Genomic DNA, 26,959 nt, shown 5'->3' with positions numbered 1-26,959 from the left:
AAATATACTCTTGAATTTTCACCAAAGGTAATTTGTCTCTTTTCTTTGTCAACTGTCTTTATCTCAACTTTAAGTTAATGTAAGAAAGCAATTAGTTTCTACACACACACACACTAATTTTAAATATCAACATGTTGAATAGCATACAATTTAATATGTCTAAGTCAACACTGTGTGTTTTGGAATAATTGTTAATAAAAGCTTCATGTTGTGTCTTTAGTAAAATTTTAAAAATGAATTTCATGTGAAACACTTTGGATATATATAGGAAATAACATCCACTAGTATTCATTTCTAAGGATAGTGCAGTACCAGAAAGAAAAACAGGGAAGAAAAATTACCTTTCTTTAACAAATGTATCCAATGAAGTTACACACTGAGTGTTAAAGCAAAATTATAAGGTAATAATTAATGACAACCAACACCTAAGACACTTATTAGCAAAGATAATAATAATGAGCATTTTTAGTGTTTTACAATTTCTGAAGTGCGTTCACCTGTATTACTAATTTTAAATTGTTACCTGTCTTGGAAATAGCCTTCTTCTCTCTCTTCCTCTTGGCCTGCACTTCGGCTAATGACGGGGACGGAGCAGGTACTTAGAGTTGGCTGACTTTGCTTCCCAAACTGTCTCTCTGCTGCTCAGAGGTGGGGTTAGGCGCACTTGAACCTTCCTAAGAGCCTTTCACAGAACAGAAAATTTAATTATACTGAAGTCCAGATTATCAGTTCTTTCTTTTATGGATTGTACTTTGGTGACGTATGTACTAAGTCATCACCAAATCTAAATTATTTAAAATTTATGCTATGTTACCTTGAAATATTATAGTTCTGTGTTTTACATTTGGGCCTATGATTCATTTTGAGTTAATTTTTGTGAAGTAGGAAAGATCTGTGTCTAGATTCATCTTTTTTTTTTTTTTTTTTTTTTTGGCATGTGTTTCTGCCTTTTATCATGCTTGTAGTTCTTTCTAGATAGCTGAACATGATGTACCGGGTAAAATAAACTGCTGTAAATAGGTTGTTAGTAAGATGTGCAGGAATGGGAAGTATTCTGTAGTCCTATCATTAGTTCTCTGTCTTTTAATGAGCCTGTCTCTAGATTGTGAACTTTAGGTGGGACAGGATGACTTAAGTAGGCTGGAATAGGGTATTTCCTTTCTCCCAAAAGGAAGGCTAGAGCTGCCTAGAATTGGACATGTTCCCTCCCACAGGTTGGTTAGGCTCTGATGAAGCCCCAGCAAGTTAGTCTCCAGCTAGTTTCTTCTGAAGGCACACCTTGTTAAGAACAGAATGCTCTAGCATACAGTGATTCTCCCTTATTCGCAGGGATACGTCCCAAGACCCCTAGCGGATGCCTGAAACCGCAGACAGTACCAAACCCTATATGAACGGTTTTTTCCTATACATGCATACCTATGATAAATTTTAATTTGTAAATTAGGCACAGTAAGAGATTAACAACAATAACTAATAAAAATGGAACAATGGTAACAATATAGTGTACAATATACTGTCCCTCTCTCCAAATACCTTATTGTATTGTACTCATCCTTCCTGTGATGATGTCAGAGGATACGATACTTACATGACATAGGCATGGTGATTTAGGGTAGGCAACTAGGGACCTTCTGACGACTCATCGGAATCATCGTCAAGTTATGATAAAGTCATGTCACACAATATAACGCCTTTTTCGTCTTGACTAAGCACTTATCATGTGCCATGGCTGTAACTTTTACAGTTTGAGGCGAGACAGCAAAACTAGCAGATGTGTTTCTTCTTCCGAATTTCACTGATAGATGATTCATTCCTGCTGTAGATGTTAGCAACCTCAGCATATGAGTTTTTATTTTGCTTATTAAGTTGATTCACCTTTTCCTTTAAAGACATATGGCTTTTCTTTGGCATCTCTAAATTGCCAGCATTACTCCTTTTGCACTTGGGGACCATTAAATTAAGACTGACTTGAACACAAACACTAGGATCCTGGGACAGCATCAACCCCATAACCGAGCTGGTTGCTAAGTGACAAAGGAACGACTCGGGAGCGTCTACAGCGTGGAGACGCAAGCGGCGTGAGGACGCAAACAGCGTGCGGACGCAAACGGCGTGGAGATGCAAAAAGCGTGAAGATGCAGGTGGCGTGGAGATGCAGATGGCGGGGAGATGTGAGCGGCGTGAAGACGAACGCAAAGCGCGTGGAGATGCTGGACAAAGGGTTGGCTCGTGTCATAGGTAGGACGGAGCAGGACTCCCAGTGTTTTATCATGCTGGTTAATGGCTTGCAATTTAAAAAACGTATGAACCGTTTACCTTGGGAGATTTTCATTTGATGTCGTTGGACTGTGGTTGACCGCAGGGAAGTAAAACCATGGAAAACGAAACTGCAAAAAGCGAAACCTTGGATAAAGGGGGTGTCTACTGTATTTCAAGATGACTCTTGATATGTTTCTCCTGCGGGAAGCGTGACGAGATATTTCGGATATTCACTCTGAGAACCAGGTCAAGCGCTTGAAAGAAAACTTTACAAAAGTATGGGGGCGCGCTACGACCGGGCGCCCCTGGAGTTTTTGACTCTCAGGCTTGTCCACTCTGTGCCTCCAGCAATTCGTCAATTCAAGTTCCAGTTTTTCTACCCCAGTACTGCGTCCCATGGTTCCTGGTGATGAGTTTCAACTCAGGTAAGTTATCATTCTCTTTCCTTGCTGTTGGGCTCTTCAATTTTGCATGCTGGGCTGTTAGTCTAAATGTTGCGTCTCCCCAAAATTCATAGGTTTGAAAATCTAGTGTCCAGGGTGACGGCTTTAGAAAATGGGGTCTTTGGGAAGTGATTATGCCATGAAGGGTCTTATGAATGAGACTAATAACTTTATAAAAAAAGGTCCAACTTAGAGGGATCTCTGGCCCCTTCTACCACTTTAGGACAGCGGTCTGCATCTCAGGCCTGCACCAGAATCCAATCATGGCGGAACCCTGATCTCAGACTTTTAGAATAGATCTGAGAGGGAGAAACTTTTTGTCATTTATAAGCCATCTGGTCTGTGATATTTTGTGATAGCAGCCCAAATGGACTAAGACAAGTTTTTTCCAGTGACCTTACTTCTCTAGCAGATCTCAGAAGAGTTGTAACTTTTTTAGTTCAGCTTTTCACTTGTTGTTGGGGCAGAGTGGTGAATTCAATATATATATATGTGTGTCATACCAGAAATTTTAAGTCCACCTTATTTTTTCCTAACAATAGCTATTTTATCAATTACATTAATAATAATGATCTCAGGACAAATAATCTCCATGGTAAAAGTCAGAAGATAGATCACACAACAGTGCATTTAAAAATAGTGTGGTGAGCATATAATAAAGTATATAAATGTGGAATCACTGTGTCGTACTAATGTAATGTATGCCAACTATACTTAAAAAATAACAAAATAAAACAAAAGCTTTGAGGTCTATATCACATTTATTAAACTTGTTAAAATAAATTAAATTACATATTTCAATATTAGTGGAGCAATGAAGAAAGAGTACATTCATATTTGGTGGATAGCCTTATAGATGAGCCTAGTTATTCCAAACAACATCTCACAAAACATACCCTTCAATTCATAGTCCCTTTCTGGGGAAATACTTTCCAAGGACGTAATTGAAAAAGGAAAACTTCTATTTGTACAAAATATTTATAGCTCTCTTTTTAATTCAGAGGCTTTCATCATTCTAGAATTGAAAGAGACCTAAGAGGTTATTTTTCCTCTTTGGCTGCATGTTAGAATCATTTAGAAGCTTTTCAAAACACTAATGCCCCATGCCCAGAGATTCTAAGTTAATTGCCCTGCAATATGGCCTAAGCCTGGGAATGATTTAAAAGTTTCTCAGGTGATTCCAATATGTAGCCAGGATGGAGAACTACTCTCCTACTACCTCTCCATTAGTGGAACTTGAAAAAACAGTGGCTTGATATTTTCGAGCAGCAAATATTGTCCTTAAAAATATCTTACTAGAATAAGCATAAACTAAGTATATGTAATCTATATTATTTCCCTTTACTCTGCATTTAGTCATCTCTATGATCTGTGGAGAATTCACTACATTTCTGGCTAGGAAAAAATTGCTCTTAGGTATTATTTTTTAGGAATGTACAAAATTCTCTGCTTAATACCAAGAGAATTTGTCTACTTAATGTAATCAATTATTTCAGCTTTAGGTAATACAGTGATGAATTTAAATTTCTAATCAGTATAGACTTTAAAACATTTTAATTCTCATGGAGTGCCATTAAACATAAATTGTTTGGACACTTAAACATCAGTCATATAAATCACATTAAAGATGGTGCTTAGTCCCTGATCTATTTTAAACAATATTAGATCTTGATTAATATTCTAGTTATATATTTTCGATATTGATTATTATGTGTGTTTCTGAGTAACCCTGTCAACAATGTCATTAGGGGATAAATAGCACACGACGGTCTTGCACCAAATATTTTTTTCCAGTTGTACATATTGCAAGTCTTTTAAGAGAAAGTTAAAGTTTGAATATTGACAGCCAAATACCTAAAAATTATTTGAATATTTAGAAGAAAATATTTTATTTAACATTTAGCATCCAAAGATAAGTATTGTATGTCTTCATATGAAAAATGAATTACGTAATTACAGAGACATTTTAATTTTATGGTTTTGAGAATTATCTGTATTATTTATAGAATACATTCACTATGATTTATAACACGATTATACATATTACATTTAACGAGGCAATAAAATCATATAATTCACCACTAAGATGACCTTCGCATTCACAGTGTTGCTGAGTAAGTAGTTTTTGTACTTTCTTTGTATCCATAGAATCACATATTTGTATAATAAATTTGATAATGACTCAATTTTTTTCTAATAAACTATATTTTTAAAAATTAAAATATTAAAGAGGGCTGTCCTCTCTTCTAGCTACACTAACATTCCTACTCCTCTTGGAACAATTCCTTGATATTATTCCACCAAATAAGCTAATAGGATTATTTCTGAGTACATGACCAGAGCTTATTCAATTTTAATTTTTTAGACAACTGCCCTTCCCCATTTTTCTTTTGTTTCTCTACATATTTATATCAAAAGGAAGAAGTGCAGTCAATGGTTTCATTAAACACCAGGTGAAAGCTCAATTACTATTCCCCATTTTACGCGTTTGTTCCTGACAGTCCTCGTTTACGGAACGCCTTCTTCATTCACCCCCCCTTCCTAATTCTAGGTCTCGCTCCTTTCATGTCGTGGTCTCTGGTTGCTGCAGCGTGCATTAGGATGGCTCTGCAATACTATTACCATTTTTGTTTGGATTGTTTGGATTATTCATTTAGGCCAGCACATAGTGGTTATTCAATGGATATCGATTGAATTAATTGAATTATTTCATGATGCATAGGCTTCTGCAAGATGGGTACGATTTTAATGCTGTTTTTACAACCCCCGTTATAGTCCTAGTTGCCAATTCCTAAGCTGGCTTTTCAGTTCTCTGCAGTGAACTTTAACTTCTCTGTAGAGTTTGATGATTTTAAACAACCCTATGATCTTAATATTGTTTTGTTGTCTAGATCTGACCATAGCACTTTCCAGCTATTTTGTTCATTTTTTTTTCTGGAAATTTCTTAGAATGGGGTATTTTAAAATTAAAAAAAAAAATTGGGGGCCTTTTTCTGTTTTCTTTCTCTATTTTTTCCTCCTGGGTAATCTTACCTGTTTCTATTACTTAAATTATAAGCTATTTATTCCCTGAGAAGAATAATAACAAACAATTGTTATTAAATGTTTCATTGTTCTGGGAAATTAATTCGCATTCTTTCATTTATTTTCATTAGACTCAATAGTATAGTTTCTCTTCCTGTTTCCATGATCACAGATAAGGAAAATAAGAGGTTATGTTACATGCTTATAGTCACGAAGCTAATTGTATTGGAGTTAATTACAAATATAAGTTGCCAGATTAGATTCTGAGCTACTAGCCAGTACTCTATATTATTCTCTATGTTAGATGATATCTTTCTAATTCCTAGATTTCTCCTGATTCATACTCTGTCTATTATGAATGTCTATATGAAATGCTTTACGGACACATGTAACCACAGTGTTCAAAAGTGAACATTTCTTAAAACATCATTATGTTCCCTGCACATTTTATGTAAGCATCATTCATTCAATTGTGCAAGTTAGAAACCTCACAAGTATCTTTATTAAGCTTTCTTATCCTCTATAGTAAGTAAATGGTCTTTAAGTACTCTCAGTTCTGCTTTGGAAGCATTCTTGACATAACCTCTTATCCCTAATCCAAATCCTCCTTGTTTCTTTCTTAGCTAGACTGTAATTGTAGTTTTATCTTCAAATTCAACCTCAATTACACTAGAAGAGTTGTTTTTGTGGAAATATAGATTTAAATTTATTTTTTATTTAAACCCTTCATTGCTTCCCCTTATTTACACAATAAACTCCAACCTTTTAATGAAAATATTCAAAGCTTGGATTTCTCTTTCAGACTTTTCTCTTGTAACTTTTTCCCCCACCCCACCTCTAAGAACCTTATAGTCCGGACCCCAAAGAATTCTAACACTTTAATGAGTGTGTCATGCTCTTTTGTTCCTCTGGGCCTTTGCTCATGTTGTCTCTCTGACTGAAATATTATTTCCTTCTTTTCAGCTCAGTAGAATGTACTTATCCTCAAGGCATAGTTCAAATTATATCTTCTCTCCGAGGCCTTTCTGCTACCAACTCTGACTCCTACATCTTGAACAGAATCCATTACCTCTTCCTTAGGGCTCCAAAGTCTCTTTGTACTCATCCTTACTATAGAACTTATTACAATATATTTCAGTTGTTGTTGTTTTTTTTTTTGTGTGCTTTGAGGCATGGCTGCATTCTCCCTTGACATTTAAAAAGGTTCGCCATGATCAGTTTTCTGTTTTAATCCTGAGTATGAATACAAAAATGTCAATATAAGGTAAGGAACAAAAATGTTTTTTATATATTGCACAGAACAATGTATATGTTTTCCTTTGTATTTTTTTCTTATGTTTATTAAGTTTGGCACATTTGAGAATATTATTATAATGGTAACAGAACACAATTAGAATTAAAGTCATATAAACATCTAGCTAACTTTACATGTGCTTCTAAATGTTTGTATTTGGCCACATTAATGATAACTGAGACATAAGTTTTAGTTCTTTAAAGTTTCCAACCCTATTTATACGTATAAAAATCATTTTATCACAGAGCCTATGCCATGGCTAATTCTATATTCATTCTCCTTTGTAACTTTTCTTTGAGTTTTACGTGTCAGTTCGATTAATAATTGTCATGAGAGTTTCTTTGCTTTAGTTCTAAAATTTATTTACTGACTATTGTTAAGGACTTTTACTAGGTACAATCATTTGAGGAAGTTTGAATCGTTTAAGGAATAAGAGCTTTGAAATAAGATAGACCTGACATGTAATTTCAGCTCTGCTATTTATTAGTTTTTTATTAAGGACACATTTAACTCCTCCGAATCTCAGTTTTGTCTTTTGTAATATAGAATAAGAGAATGACTCTGGAAATCTGTTTTGAGTATTAAAAATGGTGCAGCAGAATTCCTAACCCAGGGTAGTAGACACTCCGTAATTGGTAACTGCCATTACTGTTACTCATATTACTATAGTGAATAAATTGTTCCTGGAGTGTTTCTAAAAATTTTTTCATTATCTGCAATGTCATCATGACTTCTCTGTAGTCATGGTTTAGGAGATGATTGTCTTTAGCATTTGATTGAATTATACTTGATGTATCAGAATGGAATCGTAATGAGAGTGTGAGTGAAAATCTCCGCCACGCTGTCGATTTACGCATTTTCTCTTTGAACCATGAGAGCATTCATACTAGCAGACTTTTTGGAGTTTGAGTCATCTCCCTTTTCTGATTATCGGTTGATGAGAGTAAATCTTGGAATGGCAACACTGAATTTATTTTCTAAATATTTATAGAATTTAGTGGCTGTTGCTTATTTCTATTCCTCTACATTTTTCTTTTTGCTTTAAAGCAGGCTTCAGAATATCCTTGTAACAAGTGTGTCAAACATTTTTATGCATTACTTCATTTTATCTTCATTGCGTGCTTTTAGAAAAGCTGTCTGAAGCGGCCGTTCTTTATAAAGTTCTAATGCCTATAAAGAGAATGTGCTTATGGTTTTTAATGTTTGAGTTAGTTACCTAATAATACAAAAGTGGATGTAACCATATATGATAGCATACTAGAACAAAAGGAAACAGTTAAGGCTCACATTTAATTGTTAAAGTTACATATACGGAAGTGAAAAATAGGGTGGAGGGAACTATTTGAGATGGGATCAGCATTGGAGCAAAGAATCGCCACCGTGGGAGCCTATGGGCCGCAGCGGTGAGAATAATCTGGTAGGTTTACTCGTATTGGGGTTACTGTTTCCATGCGCGCATCTGTTATTCCAGCCATCCGACTTATATTTTAGAAGCTGGAGGTTCAGCAGCACTTCAGAGAGCCGTGGCATTTTCACCATGTTTTTTAATTATCCATAGCAACAACTCAAGAAATATTAACCAAACTAATATCACATAGTGGTGAAGGTAGGAAAAAAAAAATATATACGGCAAAGCAGGATGATAAAACTTTTCTAGTCACACTTGATGCAATTTATAACAGGGTAATCAGAGAAGATTTAATAATAAGGTGACTTTGAAGAAAGGTCTGAGGAATTTAAAAGAAATCCATGCGGGTAGTGGGGAAAACTTAAGTAGAGAGTGAGCATGTGCAAAGGTCCTGAGGTGGTACGTTCAAGGAAAATCACGAAAGCAGCATCAGAGGAAGAGAAATGAGAGATGAGTAGGCCAGATCACTAGGTATTTGTAGAAATTAAAATGACATTAGATTTTACTCCGTACGATCCAGAAAACATGAGAGAGATTTGAGCAGATGAACGTCATTCTGGCTGCTGTGTTGAAGATATATTGTAGGAGAGGGAAGGGCAGAAGGAAGGAGACTGAACAGATAGAAAGTTCTAGCAGTTCATCAACTGAGAAGTGATAACGGGTTACGACTGTTGTTGGGGGTGGTGAAAAGAGGTAGTCACATACTGAGGACGTTTGACGATGCGACAGAGAGAAGGTGTAGGCCAGAAACTTTTGGAAAACAGTGTATAAGTGGAAGGTTAGCTTACCTATGAGCAGAGACAATCGACCTCTGGGTAGAGATGCAGGTGAGTTGGTGAATAAAATACTGGGAGCTTGGGAAAGTTCTGTCCAACTACTTCTTTATTTCAGTTAAAAATGAGAAAAGAGAACATGAGTTTTAGAGAGAAAAGGTAGGGGTTGCAGAGTGAGATGATGGAAATCGAAATTCTATTTATCATCTGTCAGCATACATAATCCTCACTGAATCCTTACAACTCATATAATATGGGTATTATTAGAGGTCGTTATTTTATAGATGTGCAGTTATTTGCAATGACTGGGTCAAGCATATGATCGAGGGAATGCGAGGAAGAGGTTAAACTGGGATGTAGTATCATTGAAACAGAGATCTAAGTACGAACTGGGGGATAGTGAAATCACTGAAAATAATTTTTAAAAAAACTGGTGTAGGTGCGAATTTTATCAATTCTTAAACTAAATGAGAAATTGGATTGGCTTAGGTGTCTGTAGTAAGTGCATCTAGAATGAGTTGAGAACAGTATGCTCTGACCAGATGAGATGTAAAGATGGAGTTCTTGATCTTTCCCTTATCACCACACCATTTTATCCTGAACAAACAAACAAACAAACAAACATAGTATTTTGCTGTCTTTATAAATTATCTTCTACTCCATTTCTCCCCACCCCCGTCAAAGAGGGCCTTTAGGATGCTAATGATTTTACTTTTAGCTGCTCTTCTATTTCAAAATGAGGCTATCCTTTGAGGCTGCCACACAAATAACTTGGAAATTATTGCCATTGTAATTTTGCTTTAAAACGACTTTTACTCTCTTTCCTTGTATCCACTGGAGAAATAGTAGGATATTAATGGTTATTATTCAAATCTTATAAACAGAGAGATAAAATCCGGTTATACAATCAAATTTCAGGAAACATTGGTTAAAATAGATATTGACTTCTCAGAGCCTTTAATAAGTTGATGAGCTTTGTGATTCTCTGAGAGAGAGAGAGAGCTATACTAAGCCTTGTTTTCCCAACACTTCATTGGGAGGAATCAGTGTTCTCAAAACTAATTTTGGTCTATTCCAAACTGCAGCTATATAAACTTCATGTACTCTGTGCCTTAGTTTATGAATCAATGAATAATCATAATATCCAACATTTAGTAGCACATTTGAGGGGAAGGCAGACACTTCTCTTTCGTCCTTTTGTTTTTTTGTTCTTTTCCTTCTTTTCTTTCTTTCATCTGTCTGTCTGTCTATCATCTATCTATCTATCTATCTATCTATCTATCTATAAATCATCTATCTAACTAATCTATCATCTATCATCTGTCAGCCTATTTAATCCTCTTTTAATCCTTACAACTCATATAATATGGGTATTATCATTGGTCATTATTTTACAGAAAAATGAACTGAGGCACGAGGAAATGAAGTAACTTAACCCCGCCCACACAGGTAGGTGGTAGGACCCGGATTCCGATTCTGACATCTTCACTCCAGAGTCTGTATTCAACCCACTAATACTGAAAGAAACTTTAGAATCGCAGCTGTTGATAAGTCAGGGAGAAGATGATGACCAGAAAGTCAGAGGCACAGAAAGTGCCCGCCACGTGTTTCTTAAGATATTATAAAACAACCATTAAAGAACCTTTTGTTTAGGCTGATAAAATGTAGACAGACTACTTAATAATCTCTGCCTAATATGTTTTGGTAAGCAGGGATAAAAGCTCAAAGACCTGATTGAAAAAGATTTCTGTAATGGTTCTATCCCATCAGTGTGGAAGTAGCTTAGAAACAGTCGTAACCATATAGAGAGCAGCGAGCAGATTTTATTTATTTTTTAATGTTAAATTTCATGGAGATTACAAACCCTGAATAGTTAGATATGAACCTACTGTGTGTGTGTGTGTGCATTTATTTTGTTGCGTTTTTTTAATACCTTGTTAGCTAACTGTATATTCTCATGTTGGCTGGGTTGGAAAAACATCTCTAATCTTTAGAGAACTGATCTATTTTATTTAATTATAATTGGTCACAGACAGGCAGAGATGTCTTGTTTAGAACAGGCCTCACAGTAAATCTAAACTGTAGCCCTTAAGCTGAAGTTCATACACCCTTCCACAAACACTCTCAAACTGTTGTTCATATATAAACAATTCTGCTAATTTGTTTGCTTACACGGACATTTTTCTGTGGTTCTATGCCATCTGTGTGGATAACAAACTCTTTACTCCCTCCTGTGATAGTAAACTGGTTTCTTTCCGAAGGTACGTGTGTGTGTGTACGCACACGTGTGTGTGTAATACACCTCACGGCCACTTAAGATTTTGATATACTGTGTGCCATTATGGGTGACAGCGGACATTTCGATCGAGTGTCCCCTTGTCCGCAAACACATTCTGCTGTCTCCAGTTCATCCCAGATGGTGTCATTTGAGGGAGTTTCAAATGGACTTGGATACGTGAATTACAGGCCTTAGCATTTTCGTCCAACTGCTTTAAATAGTATTTGAAGATGCATTGATTACAGTGAGACTCTGTCCGCTAGCCAGCGTCTTACCTGGATCTTAGGCATAAACTTTCTTATTTTGTTGGTAATTAAATGAGGGAGAGGAGCTGACGCTAAAAGTGATCTGAGGAAGCTGACTATTGGAAAAACCTTCTAAAGAAAAACATACATTTTATGTTTTTCAATAATTTTTTGGCTTCAAATTGTAAGAGACAAATGACTGAAGCGTGTGTTTAACGTTAGGTTTCCGAGGTACCAATTACACATCTATTTTGCACACCAATGATATTTTCCGTTTCTGCTCAAGTTTTCCTTTGAAAAATGCATTTACTATTGATGAAATGCTATTGTCGGAGGGTTTTTTTGTTTGTTTGTTTGTTTTTTCGTTATTGTGATGATAATTTCAGTACTTTTTGGTGTGGAAAAAATAATACTAAAATTACAAAATAACTACTCTTTTCAGATGTGTTAATATCTATTTGGCAGCTAATTTTTAAAGCATGCCAACTAATGTATCAAAGATCTCAAAGTCTTGGTTAAAAACATATTTCTCACTTTTTTCTGAATTCATTTTTTTTTGTAAAATGAAAAATAAACTGCATTTATTTTATTGGTTTTATAACTATAAAGGTAAAACAATTCCACTGCTAAAGCTTTTTAACAGAATTATTATACAAGGGTTAAATACAAGTATTGACAACATTCATACCTGTTTTATGCTAGAATGTACTAAAAATTTTATTTACTGAGATTTTTCAGTGCTTATCAGTGCAACATCAGTAAGATTTATTTAGTTTTCTGCAAAGAAGCTTCATAAACTTTATTTATTTGCATGTTCTATTTCCTTCTTTCTGCATCTGACCTATTACTGACTTCTTTATAAGTGTCCTGTGCTATATCTAGTTATAGAAATTTAGGACACTATCCAATTCGCATAGTACTTGTATAAGCAGTTCTCTTCTTATTTATTATATATTTTTGAAAAATGTTTGTCTTGGTATATATTTAATGTTACTATTTATTTAGTTTTTTTTTGTTCCAAAGGTTTTATGTATTATCACTCAACAGGTTATTTAATTATTTTAAAATATTGATGACATTTAAATCTTATAAAGGGCTCTACATTTTATTTAGAAATGGTCTATTTTGGAGATGTTATTGTATGTAGATTTATCTTATATATCGACAGAAATTGGAGAATGTTTGAAAATATACATACATATACGTAGTACATAGTCTACATTTTCAGAGTAGAATTAGTATAAAAGAATGACAGTTTCTCATATGTCCTAAGTGAACAATAAAACTGCACACTAAGCACAATTAATTGACTAATGACACTGTATGAACAGAGAGTGAATTATAGGAAAAATTTAAACCAGCTGAAGGAACAAGTAACAGCAGGACCTATTTAGTATTATTCAGCTCAGTGTCTCACCCTGTGTTCGTGGACCCCTAGGAGTGTGTGGTTAGAAGCATATTTCAATATAAATGGTTTCCTTTCTAATCATATATATTTTGAAATGCTTTAAAAAACAATATTAAGAGAAACATTTCACTAGACTCCCAAAGGGGTCTATGGCTCACAAAAAGTGAACAATCCTGAGTGCATATAATGAAAATTGCTAATATTTTATCATTGCTTACAGCGTACCACCCACTATTATAAGGATTTTACTTATCTTCATTTAGGAAATTCTCCCAACAATCCTGGGAGGGATGTGCCATCGTTAGACTCCATTTTATAGATGAGGTGACTGGGTCACAGAGAGGTTCAATAACTTTCTGAGAGTCCAGTCATAACTGGAATTCTGGCTACAGACTTTGAGTTAATACTCTACTGTCTCTAATAGCAGGTTTTAAGATGCAATGAAGTATTATAATAGAGTTTAAAAGAGAACACTTATTATTATAGGTATTTGTTATTTGTATTTTAACATGACTTCTTTAGATACAAACTTTTAAAATAACATATATGATTTCCTTTTATTTGTACAGCTATATACTTTAATTCACATTTTTTAACTTATACAAATTTCTGCATAGTTCAAAATATGACTCACTTATAACTCTTACAGTTTCAGTGAACCATGCATGGTATGGGAAGAAGCACCCAAACAAATACCAATTATACATAAATGCATTCTTTGTTAGCGTGATACAGCAGGTCCTTAACCGATTCATCTTCCAGCGGTCCTCATGAATTGGTTTGCAATACTTTCCTTAATCCCTAACATGACTAACATTATAGTCTGCAAACTGTTGCAAGTTTTTATGGCTCTTTTAGTTAATGAGGTATCATGGGTTTACGGAATGAATGCATCCATAAAACAAGTTCTATGTTTTGGCAGAGAAATGATTCACCTACCTTAACCACTGAATTTAGGGAATAAGTTTTAAATCACATTACTTCTAACCATGAGAGAAATCTAGTGCTCGCTGACATGATATATGTTTTATGTACAACATCAGTGGACACATTCATCTTTTGAAAAGTCTATTTTGCTAAAAGAATGGCAAACACTTGTATGTCTGCTATATTAGATTTAAAAGGAATAAAACAATGGATCTCAGTCGTTTCTTTCTCTTTTTTTCTTTCTTTTTTCTTCCCCCTCCCCCCGATTTAATTCACTGTTGCTGTCATGGCTATCAAGCGGCCATGCTACTCTTGCAGTTTTACTACATGGAGTAGTTCTTGATTTATTAGCTTTCAGGCTCAAGCTTTGCTGTGTTGTTACATTCTTTAGCTTACACAGCACCTGTGTAGACCTCTGGTGATGGTTTTATTTATTATTTATGCAACTTTCAGGGACAAATAGGAGACAAACTGGTTCAGAGGTCATCGCTAAGATTTAAAGTCAGGATATTTGGCTTCTGAAGACCCCTAGGTAATATTCTTTCTGATTTCCATAGAAACAGGGGCAGCCCAATCAGCTAAAATGGAGTGTGAAATGCCATCACCTTTGAAAAGTGAGTAACCTAAATGAAAGAAAATTTGTTTAAGATAGGGCTTTCCCGTTTATTTTCACACATCATTTTACACACGTTGCTATATCTTCTGTAGAATTGATGGGTTCGTGGAAGCTACTGTGTCGTCAATCTCCAGAAAGAATCCCCTGAAAAAAAAGGTTTGCCAAGTCGAATTTGACCATTTGTTATCATTAGAGAACTGTTTGTGAAAAACAGAATTTTTTTCTTAGCTGACAGTGCAGAAATATCAAAGACTTAAATAATCGGGACTCAGGAAAGAATTTTGGACTCAGTCCTCAAAGCGTCCCTTGTAACTTGGCCTTGTATTTATATATACCTCCACCATTCTTGGGATGCCTGGAGTCAGAGTGACATGCAATTCGCATAGAAAGCAGCTCTAGAGGCAATTGATCACAATTCTTTCATTTTTAGAGATGAGAAAATTGAGGAAATGACTATGAAGCGATGAATTCCATCAAACGTATGAAGAAATCAAGAGTTTAATAAAGCTAAGAATTCCATTCAGTAGTTTGCACATTTACAGATTTGGTTCCTTCACGTATGCACAAGCGTCAGTAGTGACATTTAGAAAATCTCTATCTGTGCAAATATTTAATTTTTCTTTTTTATCTCAATAAATATTTCTTTGAATAATGCCCTTGGTTTTTTCACAGAACAGTTATTCTTCTGGAATCTTCATCTCTATGGCTTGGACAGCCAGAAACCTGGTTACTTTAGTGAAAAACGGAAGATTCTTTCTCGTCCCACTCTTTGCCTCGCCTCTTAGCTCCGCCCTGGCACTAGTCCCCTGGGTGCCACGCAGGTACCGCTCGTTCCCTCCCCCGTCGCTGGTATCACCACTCGGGTGCGAGCTGCTTCCTCCCACCTGGGCCACCGCGGTCCTGCCTGGCCTCCCCGGTTGTGCCATGGGCTCTGCAGGGCCCATTCTGTTTAAAAATGCAAACCGCATCACGTCATTTCTGTGCTTTTTACATCTTCTTCCGCGCCACTTTACATCTTCTTATTCCAGTTCCGGGTCATTTCCGCTCTCCCCGGGGCCTCCGAGAGCCTCCCCGATCTGATCCCTACGGGCGTCTTACTGCGCCATCCCCCCTGCCCGACTCCAGGAGTGATTTATATTTGCATAATAGTCTCCATTTGTTTTTTTTTTTTTTTTTTTTGATGTTCAGATGCAGACAGTTTTTAAGTCTCGCCTCTTCTTTCCCTTTGGCCCAGGCATCTGAGCCAGTTAATTAATGTCCGGGTCATACCCTCTTCAGTGCCAGTAAGAGGTTCAAAACACTGATCCAAACACTGCTCAACTGTGGGAATCCTCGGTCCCTCCTACCCCAAACCACCACAGAAATCTCAGCCAGTCTCCTCTGCATCTTCTATTTTCATTTTTGTGCCTGCAATGTACACAGAAAGCCTCATTTTTTGAGTAATAAACCCATTCAGTTAAGCATGCAGCATCATTAATTTCAACATAGGAACCAAATTTTGAGTATGGAGGGTATTCATCCTGGTTCTGTGGAGTGGTAAAATAATTTGTTTTCTTAGTTTGGGAAGATAATTGTTTTGGAAAATACACTCTAAAAACCAACAGTAATGTGTATAGAGAAATAAAATTCTTCATTCAGTGTCTTCAGGAAAATCTAATAACCAGAAGGTGGTTAAAATTCAGTTAATTATTTCGTTTAAATGTATACTCTTCATAGTTGAAAAACAAGTCAGTATAGCACTACATAAATATATTTATAATTCTATGATGATACCAACCAATGAGACCCTTATTTAGTATTTAATTCTTTTTTTTTTTTTTTTATGGACAAAGATCAAAATGATTTTGACTCCTTAAGCACTCTGACATGACATTTATCACTTTTCTGTCCCTGTCTTTCAGTCTCTCTCCTTTTTTTTTTTTTACCTTCCCTCCTCTGAATAACAATTGGCATAAATATATGTCCTGCCATTTTACAGAAGAGAAAATTCAGACACTGCTATTTTTGCTTGAATTATAGTTATTTAACAGATACATATTCCGAATTCGCGATTCTATAGCTATGTTATAGAATTCGTATGAATTTCTACAGTGCAAAATAACAATTTAAATGTCCAACAGAAACAGTACTCTGAATCCGCAAACAGACTTCATATGAAAAATAATGTCAGAATGCTGGTAGAGACCGATATGGTCTTTAAATAAATACATGACATTAGTAAGATGGTTATTAGAAAATAATGAAGATTTATAAAGCTAGAAAAATCTTGAAGGTTGATTATTTTAGCATTAGCACTCAATCATGAGCAGGAAAATCCTTATTCTTTTCCTTTCATAGGTTGGGAACCATCGTGCTGATACCATGTGACGTGACAGCATCAGGTTGTCTTGTGGACTTACCTTTCTTCTTCTGAGTCAGATGGTATATTTGCATGAAAACACAGTTTTCCTAGTCTGATGTAAAAAGACATTCGCAAGCTTAATTTGAAGTATATCTTTGTAAGAGGTGAGGATATATTCGATTTTCAAATTCCTAAGTGATAACCCTTGTGTCAAGTCATGACTTTTGAATCTGGGAAAGGGATCACGATAAAAACCAGCAGAGAGAGGCCGAATAGATCAGAAGCCTTAGAAATAAGAATAAGATGATTTTCGTGGTGGAGAGAGGGAAGGAAGAGAAAATATGCGTAATTAGATATTTTACAACAGTGATGTGCGGGAGAGAAGGTAGAATGTTTTGCTAAATGTCTTTTGAATTTTCTTGAAATGTTACCTCCTTGAAATCACCTCGACATTGCCTAATTCTTCTTTATTGGACTGAACACACCGTAGACTAATCTCTAACAGAGGGTATACTGTATGTTAAGCTTAGAGTGTTAGGCTACCTGCATTCGAATCCTGGCTCTACCACTAGCTGGGGGAGCAGAGGCAAGTTACTTCTTTGTTTCTGTTTTCCTTTCTGCAAATAAGATAACCATGTGGCATATTTCCTGGATTGATTAGAAGTTGTACTGAGTTTACACATGTAAAAAACTTAACATGCAGCATATAGCAATCTCTTGATAAATATTAGTTTAACATTTTTTAAAAATCGTAGTAGTTGATGTATTATTGGACTAGTGTGTGTTTCCCCTTGATTTTCTTCAATGAAACCATGAGCATCACAAGGTGCTTTCTAGAAAATTACACCTGCAGATCCTATCAAGTATTCTGTGTGTAGTGAATGGTGTTTTCATTGCTGGTAATATTCAACATAAATATTTATTTTTCAGGCATAGTTTATTTATTAAAGAAACTGCATTGGTTTGTCACGAAGAGTTTTCTATAGTCTGGATTTTGTTGATAGCATTCCCATGAGATTCCTCTGTCTTTAATCTTTCCTGTAAATTGGTAGCTGACTCTGAAGAATTGGTTAAATTTAAGTCTGATTTTTTTTTTCTGGCAAGACCACTTTATAGTTTGTTATATCAAGAGGCACATGATATTTCTTTTTCTTTTTTTTTTAATGTTGGCAACCATTAATACCTAGTGCTTAAGTATATTTGCAGCTAGCAGAGGATGATATTCTGATTCGGTTCTTCCTTTTTCATTAGTTGGAATACTTCTGTAATGAGAAACTTCTTGTCATCTATGATTTGGTTACAGAGAGGTACATTTTGTATAGGAAATGCAGAATAACTACTCATTTTTCTCTTTATTTACCAGTTTTCAAAATATTTAATTGGGTCCTTATTCTCTTCTAAAGGTGATCATTTAGTTTTTTTTTTTTTTAATATTGACCCATGGATTTAAACAATTCCACATATGTCAATGCATTGTAATTATTATCCTTTTTATGATCAAATTGTGCCATTTTTGGCCAAAGGGATGCTCTTAGATGGGCTCCTGAATCTTTTTGAAATCCTTGGTAGACTTTTATAGCTTCCTTGCTACCTTTTATGATAAGATATTCTAGGTTCATATTGAACATTTTCTGCCCAGACCTGGGATCACCCATTTTTATAAGAAGCCCTGGTTTCTATTAGAGAAAAATGGTATTTCAAGAGCATAATCTGGATGTAAGTTAAGGATAAGGATGCTCATTCATTATTTCTAGGTTTTCAGTGGATGGAGCAAGGAAATCACACACATGCGGAGGTGGGGGGAGAGGGAGAGAGAGAGAAAGGGGGAAAGAATGGATTCGAGACAATAGCGCATGAGTTCACATTGATACTTGTAATTCAAATTTAGAAATACTAGGTTTTTACTTAACCTCATGTAACATCTGTATGTTCTTTTATCTAAACTAATCTTCATTCTCAAGGACACAAGAGATGCTTTGTGCAACATTATATTCATAATAGTCTGTTAACAATACAAATATTACAATTATAATAAAATTACAAGAAAAATTTTAAAACATTTTGCATATCAGTTTCTAGTTGTGCTGTATCTGCATTGTAAAGATTGTATGGCATTATATATTATGTCCTGTCCCTTTCAACCCATACTTTATACGTCAATATTTATTGGCTTTCAAGTCATTATATTGCTCTTTTCAGATCATTTTCTTGTCTAATACTTGTTCTCTAGTACATTCCTTTGGAAGGTCAACACAATTATTTATCGATCACCTTACGTTTCTGCGTATTCCAAGCATTTAAAAATAATCAAGAACATAAATTTATCTAAGAGCATATCCTAAGCTTACTACTTAAGAAACACCAATGTAAGCTATTGGTCATGATACTCTTTGGTGACATTGGGTCCTGGTATGAAGAGGATAGGAGTTATGTGCACTAACTAGCCTACACAAAGGCTTTCTCATAAATCCAAATGTTCTTTGGGAAGTCAGGATTCCGGCGGCCATGTTCCTCAACTACTTTATGTTACCTAGATAGTTCATGTTTTTCTGTGTTCACCTCCTATTAATTTTTTTTTCTTTCCTGAATTGACATTTGTCTGGATCAATGGAGAACCTTGGAGAATACTTCTCTCTCCTTCGTAGATGTGATGCTCAATTAGAACCAGGTTATGTTAGCTAGAACCGGGTTACCTCCGGTGGGTTTATAGACAATCTAGTTCACATTACAAGACTGCCATGCTGTTTATTTACTCAAAAAAAAAAAAAAAGTCAAGCAAGCCACATAGCCATCATGCTAAATACTGAATGGGTTACAAAGGTAACGTCTTCAAAACCAATAAACTGAAATACACTCAGTTCTTCCTAGGGAAAAGTTGGTCTTAAAAAACTCAACTTTTCTATATTGTAGTTGTCAAGAGAATGGATAACAGCCAGATAACCAAACTACTTTGGGTGAACTTAAGAGAGATGGGCTTGTGCAGGCACCTAGATACAATTCTTCAAGGGCATACAAAAAAAATGTATACTCCTGTTGCTTTGCTTTAGGAAACTCACACCAATAACATTGCAAAACTGGAAAACAGTTTTTCTGTGACTAGCAGAGCTTGTATATGGGAAGACTCAATTTGCAGGTCTGTAATTTGTTCTCAGGGAGTTGAAAAGACAGATTGGATAGTAGTATAATGGTCTTCTGGAAGAGATAGAGGAGGGTGATATAAAGCCAGTCCTCGTGGACAAACACTGTAGAGTGATGTGTATCACGGATTACTTTGCTGGGTGGATTGCAGCATCAAGGGCCTAATCTTTAGGCAGGAGTAACTGCTCCTCCTGATCGTCACATTATTCATCCATATATCCATACAGGGAAGCCAGATCACGTCTGTTTGATGAAACGGATAACTAGATCTACTATCGCATTGACAGGGAAATTGGAAACACTGCATAAAACCAAAATTGTCTAAGTACCTAAAACTTATTTCATCAGTTCAAATGTGAGCAGAAGAGATAAAAAAGATAACATAAAAACAAATGGTTTAGGAACGTGTTTTCCTGCTGTGGTGATCTACACACATTTCCAGAAAATGGTGGAGCACGAAACATCAACAGTAATTAAATGCCTAAATGGTAACACAAAGCAGGTATGCAGCTAAGTACTCTGGGACTGTCATGGTTGCCACAACGACATAATCGGATCTTCCAGTTAGGGATGCTGTTGTGGAGGAGAGTCGGTTGGCAGGCCTGTTAGACACCACTTTTCTTTTTCATAGACATCTCATTATTTATTATCCCTTCAGTCCTCTTAATTGCTCTGAGCACAGATTTCTTTTTCCATTTAGCAATGGGGACTGAGCCCATCAATACCCAATTTAAGCAAGACACTCATAAAGACAGCAGTGAAATTACTGCTCTGCCGCTTTTCCGAATATCAAGATAGTTTGGCTTCTAAAACTCAGCCTTTCACTTGATTGCTGAATAACTCCTCTGATACACAGTGTTTCTAATTAGCTAAATCAAAATCTGGAAAAACACATTTTGCATTGTTTTAATGTATTTGTTAAACTGTCATTCGTTCTTTATTTGTGTACAGCACACAGATAATTTGGGTTCATTTTTTCGTCGATAGATGTAGAAATATAAACAATTGTATTAATTGTTATTTTATGCAAAATAAATGGCAGTTGTTTAAATTGCTGAAAATGGAATCATATACCAAAAAAGAATAGATTTTTTAACTCACAGATATTTGTTAGCTTTTCAAGGTAAGATCTAAATAGTAAATTCAATTAAAATAATAATGTATTTTCAATTGGGTAACTCTAAATTTTACTTACTAGTATATAAAATTAAACCTTGAATATTTTAATTCATTTGTTACAATTCATAATGTATTAACCTATACTAAAACCATTATTCCTGAAAAACAGTAGAGAATAAAACATAATTTTCCGAAATGTTTTGTACATTTCATATTATGTGAAATACACTCTTGAATTTTATTCAAATCAATTATAACAATCAATATGGTATAGTGAACTATTTATACTGGTGGTCCCCAAAAGCTTTATAAACCACATTCTTTAAGTATCCTTAACTAAAATGAGATTATGCAGTAGAAATATTAAAAATTTAATCATATAGCTTAAATATTCCTAGGTTACTTTACAACAGCTGATAAAATTCCCAATGAGTTTATTCTCTCCTCTCATTTTCATTTCAGGATGCAGGAAGGAAGGATAAAATGGTGCGAAAGAAAATAGACTTTCTCACAAATTTACAATGGATTCTATGTATGAAAAAAGGTTCATCATTATGTGAATTTGAGGAGGATTAGTGGAAGGGACCGTAATGAGAGCGAGATCGCACAGTGAAAGAAACCTCTGGGCCTGAGAAAATGGGTAAAGGTTGACAACCAGGGAGTCAGAGCTCTATTTAGGGAAACCATACTACTGAAAATCTCGAGAGACTTGACGTTGTTCCAATAGTTAAAATAAATCTGAAGTAGAGGAACAGCTTAAGGAAGCTCACTCTTACCAGTCTACATATAAAAGGCTTAAATATAGTTTTTGAAGTTCCACTGGGTGTTTTTACATTATGCCCAGAAGTTTAGCTATACCTAATTTTCGATGAGTTTTTGTTTTACCAGTTCTGCTTATTTGATTTGTACCTGATCAATTCAGCTAAGTAATATTTAAGCATCTATTAATAAGATGAATCTGGCATATTAACAGTGATACCAGTCACCTTTTAGTGTGTCTCTCCTGTTTCAGTCTCTGTGCTAAGGGATTTATTAGTCAGATGTCACATAATCTCAACAAACCTGAGATAGGTAGTTTTATCCCCATTTTAAAGAGAGAATTTAGCGACTTGGCCAAGGACTGCCAGTAAGGAGTAAACAAGGGCATTAAACCCTAGATATATGACTCTGGAGTTCAAGTTGAATCTTTAAACTGATAGATAGAGGACCTCATTCCAGGCCTTACTAAGGAGAGAACATGGAAGAGAGTTAGGACTGTTCGTGAGTAGCTCTCTGCGGGAGTAAGAATGTAAAGACAGGCCATGCAGTAGACAAAGAAGAGCCATACTGGTCATGGTGGATTCTTTCCCGTTACCATTCCTTACTCTATTCTTGTGGGTTATCTCTTGCTTGGTGAGGATATCCAGGGGTGGGGTTGGATATAAACAGCAGAGGTATAGTCCCTGATCATGGAGTTTTGGATGAGGCTGAATTTTCATAAGAAAAGACTATTTCTTGTATGTTGAGAACTAAAGTTTCAAACAAAGTTACTGCTTCAGATGAATTGGCCATTCGAGAGCAACTGGCCACTCAAAGACCCATTGGTCAGCCCATATCTAAACAACACTCTCGAAATACTGCCTAGAGAGAGCGACAGGCTCAAGTCCAGACGTACTGACCGACTGTTCAGACACACTCAGCAGCTTAGATTTACCACCAGTAAACATAAACAGGTTATCCAATATACGCGGTGGCCAACCAGAGGAAGAACTTATTAATTACCATGAGGTTTTTCCTATATACTCCAGATTATATACACAAATTACTATGTGCATGTGTGTGTGTGTGTGTGCGCGTGCGCATGCATGCGCGTGTGCGTGCACACTGCAGGGGAGGGAAATTTGATTTTCCACACACATGCGCGTGTGCGTGCACACTGCAGGGGAGGGATTTCAGTTTGCCATTTTCTATCACATACCCTTACTAAACACATATAAAAAACTCAGGAGAGAATTTTCACGTGATAGTCAATGCGTCAGTTAATGCATGAGCCTATTTATAAATATTAACATTGACAGGTGACAGACAGCTAATAACTTTATGTAAGAACCGTAGGCATGTTTAGTAGTTATGTGCTGAATTTAAAAGTAAATTACCCTACTGTTCCTACAATGTATACTTGTTAAGCATATCATTTTTTAAAATTTTATACAGTGCGTAAATGTGGCAGAAACTGAATTTCTTTCCAAATATATCACAATGAGACTTAGAATCTATTTACAGGCAATGAAACTTATAATAACAGAAAACTAAGTGCTCCTTCTAGGGCTTACATATGCATCTGTAAAAGACAAGGTGGTCAACTGTGATTACAACAAAATCGATAAATCCAAAAAAGAAGAAAAGAAGGGAGGGTCGGACAGAGGGGTAGAGTGACAAAGCGAAAAAGGAAAGAGAGGGGAGAGGTGGAAGAGGGAATGTGTTTTGTAAAATTTAAGATCTGCTTAGATTCTCCATGTTTTGAGTACACAGTTTATGCTTATTTGCATGGGATACTGGAGAACATTGTAATGAATAGTGTCTGGAAGTTTTAGACTTACTTCGCCATTTGAAACTTCATATATGTGCGATTGGTGTCTACGTCACTACCTTTCGCCTTGGCTGGAGGCTATTTTGAACTGTAGTAAGCCTAACGTTATACCATTGTTTTATCTGTAGACCACTAGATCTCGATCTCTCTCTCTCTCTCTCTCTCTCTCTCTCTCTCTCAGTTCACTAATATTATCAATGAAGCAAGAGGATTAAAATGGGCAAAAAAGCAATATTCCAAATACTTTACAATTTGAAGATAGCCAAAAAAAAAAAATACAAAATATTTGCTTTTGTAAATCTTTATGTATAGGATAAACAACTATCTATTTGATTCATTTAGACATAATCCCAAATCAAGATAGGAAGCTAGTTTCAGAACTCCTGGAATTTTCACATTTCTGTAAGCAAAATGGTAGCAGATGTGTTGGAGTTTAATTTTTCCCCTGAAAAAATCCCGTAACAGATAAATGCTCTTCGAAGTTTCTTTGTTTAATTTTGCAATAACAATGATACTGTGTACCTTTTTTTTTCTCCAGAAGAGGAGGAGGAAAATAAAAGTCAACCTCTAGGAAAAGTTAATACAATAAATATAATTCTGTGTTTTCAAATGATTTCCAGAAATTATCGGAAAACAATGTTCTGGAGTAATTCTCTAAAACCTTTGGTTTGGCCCAGCACTGCTGATGCCTCAGGGCTAATGATTTACTTAGGGTCATTGGAGTTAAATACTTGTGCTTGTGTAGAAGTTAGTACTTCTTCAAATAAAATATGATAACACATATTAATAAAAACTCATCTATATCTGAAATTAAATACAAAAATAATAACAGTAAAAACCTATGGATTTAACTCTGTGACTATTGTGAGAATCTTATAACCTCCCTAAGCCACCGTTCATTTAACCATTTATTCAGTTGATCATTCAACAAATGCTTGTTGAGTTTCTAATATTTGTGTAATATTTCTCTTGGCATCTGGTGTGGGGGGAGGGTGTTGAGAAGAAACTCAGCATTCCTCAGTTTTGTGGTCTAATTTTGGAAGGCAAATAAGCACAGATACATTTAATTGGTACAAAAAATGAAGTAAAAAAAATCAAAATGGCAATGTGTTAATGACGATATAGTCAACAGATATTTTTTGAGAGCCTCCTGTGTGCCAGATGCTGTTCTCGGTATTCTGGACAGATCGGGGGCTCAAACAGACAAACGTCTGCCCTGTGGAACTTATATTCTGGGGAGGCAGATAATAAACAATAGGCATACGAAAGGAGTACATTATTGTAGCACATCGAAATGAGATGAGCCCTTCATGAAGAAAATATAAATAAAGTAGAACAAAAAAAAAATATCAAGAGTGCTTGGAGAAGGAATTTGTTTTAAATATGGTAGTTAAGTTAGAACCAGGAACTTTTAGCGCCTGGAGTTTACTGTGGACTTCAGGAGTGTAGGAAAGGAGGTAGAGAAGAAGCTGAGTAGGGTTTTGATATGCAGGTAGAGCTTCCGAGATCTGAGCAGAAGAGAGTCACGTAAATAAGAATCATTTTAATTTTTTCCTGAAAATTATAGTAAAGGGGAGAGTGTCAGATATTTAAAGTTCAGTTACTTGTAATAGGTCTTGTGACTTACGAATAAGATAAAGTAAGACCGTGTTTAGTTTAACACATTTCTCAGGTAATGCAGATCAGTCAGTCTGATCCTGGGAGGATCGGAAAATCATCACCATTGTGCTAATTCAGGAATATCGCTGATGTATAACCAAGACCCAGGATGAAATACTGCATATATGAAAGTAGAGCTACCCACTGAATTCCGTTGTTAAATGCAAATGTATGCATTTAAATGTAAGCTCAGGATGAAAGAAAATGCAGGTTGTTTGGAGGCATAGGACTGATGTTTCTTTAAATTGATCAGCCTTTGCTCTTCTCTCTCCATTGTCAAATCAGGGCAGTAGGGCTCAGATGAGCGACTTGGCCATAACCAAAACTACTAATGTATTTGGAATGAGAACGTACGTCTCTTAGATCTAATTTCAGGGCCCTCAAAATACACAGCTCTCTTAATTTATTTATTAATTCAAAAAATATTTATTGAGGGCCTGCTGTATATAAGGTACTTTGGGAGGATCAGACAATTGAGCAGTGACTCAAAAGGACTGTCCCTGATATCGGAGAGCTTTATGTTAGTCAGAGAAGGGAAAGAGGTAGTATGTGAATAATAACTAACTTAATAGCTAAATAAGTTCATGTTAGGTAATAAGGGCGAAGCAATATGAGGAAATCGAATGATGGGTGGGTGGTTTTCATTGAGCATTTATTTTGTGTCCTGTATTGTTATAGTTGTTTCATATGTACTAATTCATTTGACAATCAGCATAGCCTTATTTTGTAGGAAACGTTATTATAATCCCCATTTTGGACATTAAGGCACAGATAAACCAAAGGTTATATAGATAATAATTTTCAGGACTAGAATAGACACTAAGCAAGGAGATTTTTTTAAATGCCTACGGCACCTGGTCTTCCTAAGTGGTCTCCCATCCAAGTACTAATCAGGCCCAGCCCTGCTTGGCTTCCGAGATCAGACATGAGGGCAGCATGGCCACAGAATCTTAACCAGACTTATGAATCAGCTCACTATACTGCTTTCAGAAGGGGCCACATTCGAGACAAGATTTTACTATAGTAAGGGTCTGCAAACTATTGCCAGTAGTCCAAATGCAGCCAATGATTCTTGTAAATAAATTTTCATGGGAGCACAAACATGTCTACTTCATTCACATATATTTATTGATGCTTTTGGGTTACAGAAACAAACTTAAGTAGTTCTGACAAAGAGCACATAGCTCACGATCTTAAAGATTTACTACATAGCCCTTCACAAAAAAATAATTGCCAGTCCCCGAACTAAAATAAGGGCACAAACCATGTGATATATTAATAAAAACTTTTCAGAGGGAGGAGAAAACGAGTAAGAATGCCTGAAGTAGGACTGTGACTGACAGATCTAAGAAAAAGCCATTAGCCCAGTGGAGCTGAAGTAAAATGAATGAGGCAGGTATTGAGAGAGAATATAAAAATAGTCGGTAGCAAGATCACTAATGGGTCTTAACAGCCCTG

This window comes from Rousettus aegyptiacus, unplaced genomic scaffold, assembly GCF_014176215.1.
Source record: "Rousettus aegyptiacus isolate mRouAeg1 unplaced genomic scaffold, mRouAeg1.p scaffold_m13_p_16, whole genome shotgun sequence".
Classification (NCBI taxonomy): Eukaryota; Metazoa; Chordata; class Mammalia; order Chiroptera; family Pteropodidae; genus Rousettus; species Rousettus aegyptiacus.
The sequence above is the reverse complement of the archived record's forward strand: the minus strand, read 5'-3'. Positions refer to the sequence as shown.